This window comes from Ovis canadensis, chromosome 3, assembly GCF_042477335.2.
Source record: "Ovis canadensis isolate MfBH-ARS-UI-01 breed Bighorn chromosome 3, ARS-UI_OviCan_v2, whole genome shotgun sequence".
Lineage (NCBI taxonomy): Eukaryota > Metazoa > Chordata > Mammalia > Artiodactyla > Bovidae > Ovis > Ovis canadensis.
Window position 1 is genome coordinate 140,082,934 of NC_091247.1, and position 13,944 is coordinate 140,096,877.

The 13,944-nt window shown below is 45.3% G+C and overlaps 1 non-coding gene across 1 annotated transcript; it reads right to left on the bottom strand.

The window, feature by feature from the left end:
- Positions 1–6,609: 6,609 nt before the first annotated feature.
- On the bottom strand, positions 6,610–6,682 carry TRNAR-CCU (transfer RNA arginine (anticodon CCU)). Its single transcript has one exon. It is a non-coding gene; the product is annotated as a tRNA-Arg (tRNA).
- Positions 6,683–13,944: the final 7,262 nt, after the last annotated feature.

The following is a 13,944-nucleotide window of genomic DNA, read 5'->3' on the forward strand; positions in this document are numbered from 1 at the left end:
AGCAAGCTCTGGGAGATAATGAAGGGCAGGGAAGCCTGGCGTGCTGCAGTTCATGAGGTTGCAAAGAGTCAGACACGGCTGAGTGACTGAACAGCAATGCTGGTCTCCTCACCTGTAAAACAGGTAAAAGAAAGGCCCTACCCCGCAGGTTTGTCCTGAGGATCAGAGAGGTCAGTACATACACAGCACACATTTAGTGGTGTCCAGCCGCGAGAAGTACTCCAAACATGTCAGATATTGTTCCGTAGACTGCCTAGCGCTGAGCCTGTGCTCACACCTCTGTGGTCTTTGTCGCAGGACCTGGCCTCACCATAGAGCCCCTGTCCTAGCTTGCCTTGCCTGTGGCTTCTGATCAGGTTTTCTTACAGTAAAATCTGGTTTTTCCTCAAACTGGTCCTTCCCAGGCGTGCCGTTGTCATGGGAACCTACAGGGGCCGCCTGGGTTTGGGGGAGGAAAGGGTTGTGGATAAAAGCCAAAGAATCCCACCGCTGCTGTTGCAGCCACTACAGCAGTAGGCTGGCCCCTGTTCTAGCCCCCAAAATAGATCCTGACAGCGCCAGAGGGTAAGGATCGTGGGGGCTTACTCCCGCCCGGACTTGCCACAGGCCACTTGGGTGAAATCCCACGATTTAACATGCTCCACCATCACATCTCCATCCCATTGTCAGGCGCGGATTCTAATACTAAACACAAGTGTTTCTTTCTGAGGCTGAGCAAATGCACAGCTTAGAATAGGGCTTTATAATTGATATATTACTACTCCACCTTCAAGACAAACTACAAGACTCTGGAGTAGGTATAATTAACCTTACTTTACAGATGGGAGAACTGGTGAGTCCTCAGAACACTTAAGTAATTTGCCTGAATCATTTAGCCAGTAAAAATTTGGAACTCGCACCTGGAACCCAAGTCTTTTGAGCTTTGCCGTTGCCCGGAAGTGACAGGGACTGGAGGGGAGTTTGCCCCAGAGAGAGCAGGGGAGGAGGGAGGAAGACCAAGAGCTGGTCCCACAGCCCAGTGCTTGCTGCCTGCCTCTCCTCTGGGAGGTGATTCAGAGAGGACAAAACCCCCCTCTCCTGTCCCACTAAAATTCCACTCAACAATTAAGGCAGCCTTTTCTTTTTTCTTTTTATTGTCCTAAGAATTTCTATATTTGGACCTCATAATTCCACTCCTGGGAATTATCCCAAGCATATTCATATACTTCTTGATCCTACAATTCCATTTGTAGGAATTCATCCCAATTAAATATTGTATTCAGATACCTGCATAATGATTTTAAAATCAGGAATGTCATCGCAGCTTCAGCTGAAATAGTAAAATATTGGTAACAAATGAAAGCTATGACAAACCTAGATAGCTCATTAATAAGCATCACTTTGCCAACAAAGGACCCTATAGTCAAAGCTATGGTTTTTCCAGTAGTCATATACAGATGTAAGAGTTGGGCCATAAGGAAGGCTGAGTGCTGAAAAATCAATGCTTTCAAATTGTAGTGCTGGAGAAGATGCTTGAGAGTCCCTTGAACTGCAAGGAGATCAAACCAGTCAGTCCTAAAGGAAATCATCCCTGAATATTCATTGGAAGGACTGTTTTTGAAGCTGAAGCTCTAATACTTTGGTCACCTGATGTGAAGAGCTGACTCATCGGAAAAGACCCCGAGGCTGGGAACGACTGAGGACAAAAGGAGAAGACAGGAGTGGAAGATGAGCTAGTTAGATAGCATCACCTACTCGATGGACATGGATTTGAGCAAACTTCAGGAGATAGTGGATGACAAAGGAGCCTGGCCTGCTACAGTCTGTGAGGCTGCAGAGTCGGACATGACTTAGTGACTAAACAGCAACAACAATAAATGTTCAGAAAGAGAGCTGTTCATGTAAGGTACATCTATATAAAGGACTGCAGAAGATGCAAAGATGTTTATGATCTGCAGTTAAAGTGGGGAAAAGAAGGTTATAAAATATGCAGTATAGTATAATCTAATACTCACTTTTTAATTATTATAAAAAAGATCTGGAAGGATATTTAGCAAAATGTTTACAAGAGTTATCTCTGGGTGGTTAAAATGCAAATATTTTCCTCTTGACTATATTATCAACATGTTCAAAGATGACTATATATTACTTTTATAACTAAAACAATCATTTTATAACTTTAAATGGAATAAAACCTATAAAAATATCAAATCACGATGTTGTACACCTGAAATTAGTATAACATGGTAAATCAATTATGCTTCAACTAAAAAAAAAATCAATGTAAGCTGATTTGAAGTAGCATTTCCACAAAGATACATATTGCAGCATGATTTACAACAGAAAAAAAACAGAAAAAATATATATTTTTGGAATGGCTTAATAAATAAATATATTTTGGGAGTTATTAAACATTATATGATTATTTAAATGATTATGAATTCTATATAGAATTATTTAAATGTTTACCATAAAAGTGAATAATACTGGCCACAAAATAGGATATGCCCCATGATTATAATCATTTAAAGTATGTATGCAAATATTTGCTTCAGTTTGGGAGGATGAGATAAGGTGTAGTTTTTTTCCTTTTTTTTTCAGGAATACAAAAATATGATACTTTGCCTTTTCAATTAAAAAGAAAATACCCATGGGATGATACAGTGCTAAGCCCTAGGCTCTATTTCTGAGACTGTTCTAGAGAAACGGGTGCAGAGAGTTCTGACATCCCTTCCTCAGTCATTTATCCTTTGAATGTAAAAATAATATTATCATCCTTTTTTCTTGATTACCTACCGTACGTGTACATACCTCATTTCTAACTTTCACAATAACTCTGTAAGATAGATAGATTACTTTGGACTTCGTTGATTCTAAATAATAGAAATTCAAGCTATTTAAAAAAAAAGAATTTTTTTCCTTTAGTTTCTCCCAGACTCAGTGCAGCTGGTCTCAAGCTGTGCTGGAAGCAGGAGTCAAATGGACAAGACTTTCCATTTCCACTCTCTTCCCCCCGCTTTTGCTTCACCTCTGCCTGTGCTCCCATCTTCCCTGATGTGGACCAGCGTTCTTTGCGTCTCATCCACAAGGAACATATGACTTCAAGAGAAGTCATCAGGTCTATATTCTCAGGGAAGATTCTGGTATGACGCTCTATGGGTCCCAACTCCTCATTTAGGAGGTAGGGACTGATGATCCAGGTTGGGTCAGGTGTCAACCTCTGGTCTAAAAATCTGTGGAGGGGGGCGGTTTGGTCATGTTGTACAAACCTGGCTGCAGGGGACCACCACTGTTCCTATAGAAATAGGGAAGAAAGGGTGGTACCTGAAAAAGTTGGTGAAAGTGGAGAGGTGGAGTGAGCCAGGTAGTTGAAAAGAAAAACCTATTTATGCTACGTATCCTTCTTTATACAGATGAGGACACACAGGCTCAGAGAGGTTAGTCGACAGGCTCCAGGTCGTACGTAAAGATTGAAAACAACAGAGCTGGAATTTGAAACCTAGGTCTGCCTCTCTCTGAAGTCCACTTCATCACACCACCATACCCATTTGCAGACAAATTCAAGTAGTCAGACCAAGAGTGTCTTAGACAGAGGGGAGAGCATGTACAAAGGCCCACAGACAAAGGGAACTGTGGGTCTAAGGAGTTGAAATCCAGTGTTACTGGAATGTGAAGTTGGAGGAAAGCTGTGAAAAGAGATATGGCCAGAATTGTATGCTGGATCAGATCGAGCAATAGGGGCCTGTTAATAAGGAGCTTAGACTTTAACCTGAGGGCAGCGACATTCAGCAGAGAGCATTGTGGAGTGTCCATTTGTATTTTAGAGAAAGTTCTCCAGTTTCAGTGTGAAGTATGAGCTGGAGAAGCTAGACGGATGCAGGAGAGCAGGTGGACGTCCCACTAAACTAGAGGAGAAAAGGGGACAGAAAGAGGTGGATGGAACTGGTAAGATAATTGGGAGGTAGGATGGACAAGAATTTGTGTTTCATTGATGAGAAGGGTGATAGGGAGATGGTGGTGGTGATGGGAGAAGGTGGTCATGAGTGAATCTCCTGTGTTTGCTTGGATTGTAATACCATTCTCTGAACATCAGGGGCAAAGCAGGTTTGGGGTGACAGATAAGGAGTTATGTTTTGAACGTGATGAATTTGAGATGTCTGGGAGACATCCAAGGAGATGTTTGGAAACGGCTGGATCTTGAGGTCTAGAGCACAGGGTGGAGGTGGGGGCTGGAGACACAGATGTGAAAGTCATCACTGGAGAGCCTTAGAGGTGTCATGAGCTCACACAGGGGGCTTGTGTTCAAGAAGAAGAGGACCTCAGACAGAATGCTGGGAACAACAGCATTTCCAAGGGAGGTAAAGAGACATCTTCAAAGACATCTGAAAGGGAGCCGCCAGAGAAGCTGGAGAGAGATCAGCACCTTGTGGCAGGAAAAGCCAAGAGGCGGGAGCAGTCAGTGGTCAAATGTTGCCGAGAGGTCGAGTTAAAAAAGGAGAGACTGATAAGGGTGCACGGGATTTTGCAACAAGGAGGCCAGTGGCGACCTCCAGGAGCTGTTTCCATGACGGAGCCAGAAGGTGGTGGGCTGAGGAGTGAGTGGGAGCTGTGGAAGCAGAGACTTCACCAACAAATGTGACCACGAAGGGAAGGGAGAGAGGTTGGGGTGATTGGAAGGGAGGCGGGGGTGAGAGCATTTTGTTCACAGCAAGTTCACACCCCGGTGGGAAGGACTCCGTAGAGAAGGGCAAGTCAAGGATTCATTTTGAAAAGTAAGAGTGAGGACCTGAGAGGGGATAAGGAGGGAGGAATTCGGATGCAACAAGTTTATGGGTTTGGTGTCTGCAGTGGAGAGCATTCTGGCGCTTCCATTTTCTATGAAAGAAAAGGCAAAATCGATGGAGATCTGAGAGTTGCAACCCTCTCGTTTACACAACTATGATAAGTCCATTTTTGTGTTTTTAACCTCAATACCATTAAATCAAATTCTCAAATTCAAAAAAAAAATCAAAATTTTATTTAAATAGGAGGAAAGTGCAAATCCAGTAGAACTGTGGAAAGGCCAGTTTGAATGAGTGAATATTGGCTGAAAAAAAGAAAAAGAAAGAATTTTATTCATTTCAGGTACATACAGTAACACAAAATATTACCTAGTAGTTGGAAAAGAATCATTTGCAATTAGCATAGAAATTGTTTGGAATGTAAATTAGTTTTTCTGAAGTACTTGACTGTGCTTAAAAACAGTACTTTAGTATTTTAAGAATTCCCCTTGTGGGGTGAAACCACTTTATATCTATTTTAAAACCTTGTTAAGTCTGCTTAAATGTAGTTTTTTTTTTTCTGGAAAAGATACCAGCTACATCAGAAAACAGTTTCTGGCAAAGGTAAGATTGTGCAACTGTGCGCCGCACAGCTCTTTCCAAAGGCCATTTCCACCAGAGAGCAGATCTGATTGCCGGAGATTGTTACTAAGGGAACGGTGGGCGTGAATATAAATTTCATTTCACAAAAGACCTAACCAAAGTATTGATCCAAAAGGAGCAGCCAGTAAGTACAGGATGAAGAATCTTCTTCTCATTGAAATAAGGACACATAAATACCCATACACATGTACCTATATATGTATATGGCTTATACACGTATACACGTATATCTGCAATCACATTTCAAATCTCCCTGGAAGTCTCTCCTCTAGCTGCTTGCCACATGAGGAGGCTGGGGAGATTTGAGAGCCAGCCAGGGCCTGGGGAAAGGGACTGCCTTTGATCTTAGTTCTCTGACTAGGGATTGATCCCATGCCCCCTGCAGTGGAAGCAAGGAGTCCTAACCACTGGGCCACCAGGGAGGTCCCAGCAAGAGGTATTGACCCCAGGCTAGCCTGTAGCTCCGCAGAACCAGAGCCAGGAACACTACTGGTGAGGGCAGAGCACTCTCAATGCTATTATTATTAATTATTGACCAACAGTTTTGGCCAGGCCCCTTATCCAACATGATCGCGATTCCTCAGAGTATTTCCATTTCAAGATGAGGAAACCTAGTATTATGTGCTGTTTCATGTCCAAGTCACGAACTCCTGAACTGCTGAGTCAAGACTCAGACTCTGTGGTTTCGTCTTCTCCCCGTATATGCGTGGGCCTCAGGTTAATCACACAGCAGCTTGTTATTATCACTGGCCTGTGCAAGGCAGCCAGTCTTCTCTCAGATTTTTTTCCAATCCCCTTTGCAATCTCCGTCCACCTTGCTCCCTCTCCTCACAAGCATTCTAGTGAGCTTGTGTCCTTAAGTACATGCATATCCTTGTTAAGAACGCAGTACTGTTTTGAATATGTATGAATTCTATTATTATTGTGTGTGTGTTAAGAACACTTGACATAAGCTCTCCCCTCTCAGTGTATTTTTAAGATTACAATACTGTATTGTTAACTAGAGGCTCTCTGCTGTACAGTAGATCTCTAGGTCTTGTTCTTCTTGCATAAATGAAACGTTGTACCCTTCCAATGACTGCCACCCCGTTTCTACCTCAGCCCGGCGCTGGGAACCACCATTCTACATGCCTATTTTGTTTTCATTTTGCTGCGCTGGGTCTTGGTTGCAGCATGTGGGATTTTTAGTGTGGCATGTGGGATCTAGTTCCCTGACCAGGAATTGAACCTGGGCCCCCTGCATAGGGAGCACGGAGTCTTAGCCACTGGACCACCAGGGAAGTCCTGAGTCTAACTATTTTAGGGTCCTCATGTAAGCGGTGTCCTGTAGTATTTGTCCTTCCGCGTCTGGCTTATTTCACTTAGCATGCAGTCCTCTGCGTTCACCTACATTGTTGCACATGGCAGGATTTCCTTCTTTTTAAATATTAATATTAAAATAAATTAATGGCTGGATAATATTCCTTTGTATGTATATACTACGTTTTCTTTGTTCATTTATCTGTCAACAGACATTTAGTTTGCTTCATGCCTTGGCTATTGTGAGTAATGCTGCAATGAACATGGAAGTGCAGAGGTCTCTTTGGAATTCTGATTTCAATTCCTTTGGATGTATACCTAGAAGTGAGATTGCAGGATCACAGGATAGTTCTATTATGCATTCTAAATTTATATAAAAGGCACTGTGATCTAGCTCTTGTTCTCTTCTGCCAATCAGTTCTATATTTTAAAGATCTATCCACATTGCTATATGTATATCTGGTTCCATCTGATGAATGACATAATACCCTGAACTATTTGATCCCTGCATCGGGAAGATCCCCTGGAGGAGAGCATGACAACCCACTCCGGTATTCTTGCCTGGAGAATCCCATGGACAGAGGAGCCTGGAGGGCTACAGTCCATAGGGTTGCACAGAGTTGGACACGACTGAAGCGACTTAGCACGCACGCATTCATCCACAACATTTTACTTATCTGTTCCTCCAGCAATGGACACCGAGGTTGGCTCCAGCTCCCCGCTACCACAAGCACCACAGCGTTAAACATCCTGTGCATGTCCCCTGTGGGCTTGTATGAGAATTTCTCTGAGATATGGACCCAAAGATGGTATCACGAGATCAAATCGCATGGGCACACCCACTTTCACTAAGCAATGCTTAAAAGGCTACACCAGTTTAGACTTCTACAAGAAGTGAATAAGAATTCTCATTTCCTTGTTTCTTTATTTCCTTATCTCCTTGCTAATACTTGATATTACTCACTTTTCTAATTTTGCCATTTTGGTAGGTATTAGTTTTATGTCATTTGAAGATGCATTTCTCTGATCACTAGTGAGTTTTAGCATTTTTTTTTAAAATTTGGGTTTCCTTTTCTGTGAATAAACTCTTCATGTCTTTTGCCCATTATTTAAAATTGACTTTTGTTGATTTGCAGAAGTTTCTCATATACTGTAGATATCATTCTCATATCTTGTAGAGTTTTTCAGGGATTGGAAATATCTCTTTTGGTCTGCCATTTATTTATTAGTTTTCTTAATTCATTGATGTTAAATTTATGGTGTATCTCTGAAAATGTACTGATGTCATCATGTCCATATAGTTCTTCATTTTGTAGTTTGTCTTTTAAGAGTCTTTGTTTAAATCTTTCCCCATACCTGAGTTACAAGGATGTCCTCTTACGTTTTCTTTTATTAGCCTCACGGTTTTGCCTTTCACATTTTGGCCCCTTAATCCATTTGGAGTCCATCTTTGTCTTCACTAATATTTCAACAGCTTTATTGAGATATAACTCATATACCATATAATTCACCCATTTAAAGTGGCTTTTAGTATAGTCTCAGAATTGCATAACAGTTATCACAATTAATTTAGAAGATTTTCATCACTCCCCCTGGAAAAAAACCCACTATACCCTTTAGTTATTATCGTCTTCACCAAATTTTGATGACATCTTTATCACATATCAGTTCTCGAGTGTATATGGATCTGTGTGTCCTTCGTCTGGTACTATACTATTTCTATTACTATGGCTTGTGATGTTTTATTATCTGCTACAGCAAGTCTCCACTCTTCACACTATTTTAAAACTGGCTTGGCCAAATTCATATATCGTTTGACCTAGGCACTTCACTTTTTAGAATTTATCCTATGGGTACGTTTGAATGAAGCAAAATGATACACAAACAAGTTTAGTCATTGCAGCTTTGTTTGCTGTAGCCCTAAATTGGAAACAACCAAAACTTCCAATATGGGGGACTGGTTTAATTATGGCACATTCAAACAGCAGAATACCACGCTGTTTTTAAAAAGAAGAAGATGAAGCCAAAGAGGAAAAAGAAGGAGAAGAAGGAAAAAAATGAAGAAAGAATCTTAAAGCTCTCTGCTGGACATGGAAAGATCTTCAAGGCATATTATTAAGTTAAAAAAAAAAACAAGGAGTTTCATAGTGTATATAATGTTACTTTTATATAAAGATGGGAAAGGACAAGGATCCATATTCAAATTCACTTAAATCCATATAAAGAAACTTTGGAGAGACGGAAGCGTAAGAAACTAAAACCAGTCATTTCTTTGGGGTTCAAGGAACTTGGGCAGATGGGCAACAAGGATGAGAAGGAGACATTTCACTGTCATTTCAATTTTGTTTCCTAACAATGTGAATATATAACCTATGCAAAAAGTAATCTAAAATAAAGGAATACTGACTTAGCTCTTCATGAGTTTATATTTTTCCCTATACAATTTAGAATACATTTATTGAATTACAAAAAAAAAAATTCCAACTAGAATCTGAACTTGGATAAAACCCTTGGCACCACACTGCTCCTCCCCTCACGGGTCAGAATTACACTGACAGCTTTGAGGGCCTGAAGCCAAGAGAAAGCCCTGGTCAGGTGTAACCAGGACTGGAAACAACTCCGAATTCAGGAGAAAGACCTCAAGTTGTAGATGGCTGTTGGTTTTCTTTTAAACACTGGCCATTTAGAGCCATATGTTTCACTCCTTTACTTTGGCCTAACTGTTCTATCAAGAAACGATCTCTCTGGGGGGACAGGAAGAAGTATGGAGTACGAATCTTTAAAACACCCTTGTCCATGATCCATGACTACTTGCATTAGTGAGGACAAAGCCTCCTCAACCGCCTGGTGGCAGGTCATCTTAACTGCAGGCTGAGCGCTTGAGAAAAGGGCCTTTGTTGAGCTGAGCTTACAAAGCCAAACCCAGGAAGGGCAGTCGGACCCACTTTGCAAACTTATTTGTTTTCTTTTTCTAAACATCAGTCCAGCTTCTTGTCCCGAGGGATTCCAAATTAGAAGAGTCAAAATTAATGAGATTTTCCAGTAATGAGCCCGAGACCAAAATGATGGAAAATCCACTAATTATAGACTATGCAGCCACCTAAGCACGACTTGGATCCAGGCCTCTGGGGGGAGGAGGAGAAGGGAAGAGTGAAGGTCGTAGATGCAACCTGTGCCTGACAGTCCTTCCTTCCTGCTGCCACTGCCCTTTTCCCTGGACTTGGGGGCCTTGCAGCACCCAGAGCTTCCTGCCTCTGAACTCCTACCGCCTCTCCGAAATCCACGCCCCCCAGGTCAAACAAGGCCCTGCTTCTAAGGGCTCTGTGAGGCTAAATTCCTGGAAACTGCAAATCAGGGCCCATAGTGGAGGTGGGGGGCCTGTTTTCGCCTTAGTTCTGGGAAGCAGTGGGGGAGGAGTGCTGGAAGAAGGAGGAAGGGTAGAAAAGGCAGACAAAAATGCCCATTATACCCAAGCCCTGTCAATTTCCTTTTTTCATCTCTTTATCAGTGTTTGTTGACTGAGCTTCTTATCAACAGGAAACGCCTGCCTAAGGGGACGAGGCAGGTCCAGGGGGACTGGGCGCCAGGGGTCAGGAACTCTGGGTGGTATGGTGCTGCTGTCCAGCCTGCCTGACTGAGCGACCTCATGACTCCCAGGACCCAGCAAGTCTCCCAGGCTCCTTGCCTTGGCATCTGGTGAATCCTTAGGTGTCCACAGTAAGACAGTACAGCAGACAGGCCCTGATCATAGCCTAGGTGGGGCTTCAGCCCTCACCCTCTGTGACATGAGAATTGTCCTTGCACTTAAAACCCACCAACCCCCCTCTTTCCTAGCTGAGGGGCCAAGGGACCTGCCAAGGTCAATAGACGTCTTAGTAAGTCACCCCAACTGGCCCTTCTATTCTGTTTGCCTTGCGCCCTCAGAGAATGGTGCCCGTTCTGGGCATGTAGGCCTGGGACAATTAGGTGCTTGGCACAGACTTCTAGAGGAAGGAGAGGAAGGGGACTCTGGCACTGAGTGACCTCCTACTGTGTGCCAGGTGTTTTGTAAACACTGATCATCAAACTAGCTTACTGGCCTCCCAGATCGGGTTCCCAGGAGAGGGACAGAATGAGGGTCAGATTTCACAGGAGGCTAAGATCAAATCTTACTGATGAAAATAAATGTCCAAGAGGGATAGCTGGGCCAAGCCAAGCTTTATGGTGGCTGAGAGGAACAGGTTTATCTAGATGTCTTCCTTCAAACTGGCAGAAAACTAAATCGAGGGTATGGGAACTGGCTGTTCTGGTAGAAGAGGCGGGAGCAGTTTGTGCAGAACAGAGCATGAGCCAGCCACCTTGTTTCCCGTTCCTTGCCTCTGCCTATCGGCTGCCCTTGAAAAGCTCCACACTGCTTTGGGTGGTGGTGGTAACAAAGGATATGCCACTGTGCCTTTTGCCCTGCCCCTGTGTCTCCCCGGACAACCCGTCTGCCCCCCACCCTGCCACTGGTTCCTGCAGTCGGGGATCTAGGTCAGTAAGAGTGGGTGGGTGAGAAAGAACAGAGAAGAGACTCATCCAGACGTGACACCCCGCAGGGCAGCAGTGGCAACACTTTAACCTGAAAGCTGCCTGAAAATAGACTGTGTGTCTATGACATTATGCAAATCGTATGCAAAGTCAAGAAGCCCTCTGTCTCTATTTCTAGCAAACTGAATATGGTCCTGGTGGAAGCAGCTCATTCCAAGAGTCGCCCACCCACAGTGACGGCTGCACAGTCAGCATCCGTCCCCCCTCTGGACATGCACCCCTCCACACCACCCCCAGGGCTGAATAGACATGGAGATTTGCTGCCTCTTGGTCTGTTAATCTTGATGTGAGTGAAGCTCTGGAGGAAGAAGGGCCACCCTCTGTGAGGGCAGATGTAGCCAGGACTGAGGGAGAATGGTGACTTCGAGCGTAGGGAGAGCTGGGTACCACAAGGGCTTGGCAGAGGAAGTTGTGGTCATCAAAGCACATGCTCCAGGAAACAAGCTTCACTCTCATTTGGGCATGTTATAGACACTATCACCGCTGAGGGAGCATCCTTACCACTTAGATGATCCCCTCCCTCTTTATATAGGTAAGGAAATTAGAGCCTGGGGTTCCCCCAGGAAAGCAGGACAAAACTGAGAAAAGGTTGATGGAGTTTCTTCTTTCAAAGGCAGGCAGGTTCCCTGAGGCTCTACATGGAGGCAGGGGCTTGGATGCCATGACCTTCTAACTCTGGAGGGCAATGGGCCGGTTCTTCTTTCCCAGATTGCAGCCTGTCTTGTGATTTCTTTTCCGCAATGTACTCACTGCATTTCTGTCCATAGTCAACGGTTATGTGGACAGCAAGGTGGGATGTAAGGATCAGGGTCTGGCAGGGACAGGAGGGGAAAAGAACGCTCTCATTTTCTCCTTTTCCAAGCTGGTTTAAAAGGTCCTCTGGGAAAGGGCGCACAGTCCGCTGTGGGGGGTCCATGGACAAAGGCTTCTGGAGTCAGCAGCAGGCTCCAGGCATGAGCCACCTTACGGGCTGCTAGGAGGAGGGGAGGTCCTCCGTGGTGAAAGAGAGGTCATCCTTTGGTAAGGGTATCCCAGTTCTGTGATTCCCTAAGGGAGCCTCTAATGCAAAGGCACAGATTTCCTAGGCTGGGCAGTCAAATGGAAGAGTCACCTCTTGGCTTCTTCCAGTACCTGCCTCCCCTATGGCATGTCCCCACCCTCAATTTCGGGGGTGGGGGGAGGTGCTTTCTGAGGCCTCCCTGGACGCCGAGGTGGGTTCTGAGGATGGCGGTCACTTTCCCATCCTGGGGATGAGGAGTGACTCCTGGGAAGGGAGGGGTGGGCATTTAAAGAGGGAATTGAGAACAACGAATTCAGGCGGGCGTGTCCACGCTGCCTCTGAGAGAAGACGCAGCTCCTTTCTAGATGTGGTTTTCGGGGGACAGTCCCTACAGAACAGAAGCATGCGTAAGCGCACGCACACTGCCGCCTGGGCGCGGCATTCAGAAGCTCGCAGGCAGGGAAGGGCTCGCGGCCCCAAACGCGGGGCGGGGAGGGAGGCGGCTGCTGGGTCGCCCTTTGGCCAGCAGAGGGCGTGCGGAGGCGCCGCGAGAGGGCTGCTCCCAGCCGGCGGTGGGAATAGAGATTTGGGCGGCAGCTTGGCGTTCAAGCAGCCTCCTCCAGCAACTTTGACTTCTCTCTGCAGGGCAGAGCCCAGGCAGGATACCCTGGGACCATCTCCTTCTGCATCCCCTGTTGTTCCCTCGGCGAACCAGAGGAAACCAGAGGCACCGACCTGGGAAGACTTAGCCAGAGCTCCAGACTCAACCATGCTTTATTGAGGACCTACTATATGCTAAGCGGCTTCTCTGATAGCTCAGTTGGTAACGAATCTGCCTGCCATGCAGGAGACCCCAGTTCGGTTCCTGGGTCGGGAATATCTGCTGGAGAAGGGACAGGCTACCCACTCCAGTATTCTTGGGCTTCAGCTGGTAAAGAATCTGCCTGCAATGCGGGAGACCTGGTTCCATTTCTGGGTTGGTAAGATCTCCTGGAGAAGGGAATGGCTACCCACTCCAGTATTCTGGCCTGGAGAATTCCATGGACTGTAAAGTCCATGAGGTCGCAAACAGTAGGACATGACTGAGCGACTTTCACTCACTCATGTGCTAAGCAGGAGTTAAGTGCTCCCACAAACAGTACCTCCAGGCTAAGAGACTGTAATATTGAGCCTGGAACACCATCTGAACTCAGCAGCATTATGCTGACTTCTTTCACCAATGTCTCCAACTTTGGCCATAGCTGTTCTCCCAACTCTGGCCCCTTCTCTCAACCCTCCCCCATCACTTGGCCTCCTGCCTCAGACTTTCTCTTCTTAGGGATTTTCCAGCCTTTGGTCAGTCTCTGGCTTGGAGCCTAAGGAGACGTTTTGCCCCCAAAGTCCAGTAGAGAGAAAATCCTTCAGGGGGATTCCTGGTCTAGGTGGGTTTCAGTGACCCAGAAGACATGACTCTGCCAGGAAGCAAAGTGCCCTGCGATGTTGTGGGAGCCTGGCAGGTTCGTGCAGCTTTCTGTTTCACCCAGTTTCACTTCCTGCTTCTCCTCTGGGCCTTGCACAATGCTGGGAGGCAGCCTGGGAAAGTGCTGCTCTGATGGTGGAAGAACACTCGAGAAGCTGACCAGGGAGGCTGTGCTGGGGCGTTTCCAGCAGGAGGGGAGGAGGCTGTTTCCTTCA